Source organism: Hippocampus comes, unplaced genomic scaffold (genome assembly GCF_001891065.2).
Source record: "Hippocampus comes isolate QL1 unplaced genomic scaffold, H_comes_QL1_v1.1 scaffold10, whole genome shotgun sequence".
Lineage (NCBI taxonomy): Eukaryota > Metazoa > Chordata > Actinopteri > Syngnathiformes > Syngnathidae > Hippocampus > Hippocampus comes.
The window spans coordinates 243,530-244,149 of record NW_017805001.1 but is presented as its reverse complement, the minus strand read 5'-3'; the positions used below and the strand labels follow the sequence as shown (position 1 = coordinate 244,149).

The following is a 620-nucleotide window of genomic DNA, read 5'->3' as shown; positions in this document are numbered from 1 at the left end:
GTGGGCAATCTGGCCATAATCATGCCGCCCTTCTAGAAGGACAATTACATTTTTTCTGTAACTACTGAACAAAATTTAGTCTTCCATTGACCTAACATACATGATGTGCACTGTGGCAGAATGCTGAACTACCCGGCAAGAGCCAACATGTATGAAGCAGCTGGAAGTAAGACAATAATGGAGAAAACAGTTCTACAATTCCCAAAATGTGACCGGAAAGAAAGATGTTCCCAATTCATCCCCGCCCCCAAAGCAGGGTTGTTCAATATTGTGGCAAACAAAACTGCACCAGGTCTATACAAGTGGCAAACATATTTGTCCAAACTCCTTCAAAGTTTCCACAGCTGGACCGCATCATCTTACATATGACGGCATCCCGTCATGTGACAGGAAGTAGCTCAGTCACGCAATATCAGATCGTTCCTACTTGGCCTGTGTCTCATTGCTGACATGGACCCTCTTTATTATTAATGGGGACATACTTCAACACACCACTGAATAAATGAAGCCGCTGGGAGCCCCGACATCGCCCTCCCCCCCTCCATAGGCACACACGGAAAACACGCAAACACGAGGAGAGGAAGCCTGTGTGCAACCGAGCTGGCACACCAAGCAAGTCA

The 620-nt window shown here is 46.8% G+C and overlaps 1 protein-coding gene across 4 annotated transcripts in view; it reads right to left on the bottom strand.

Moving 5' to 3' along the window:
* LOC109532354 (disintegrin and metalloproteinase domain-containing protein 11-like) overlaps nt 1-620 on the bottom strand; it is a 19,325-nt gene that overhangs the window by 15,518 nt on the left and 3,187 nt on the right. The gene's annotated exons all lie outside the window — the stretch shown is intronic.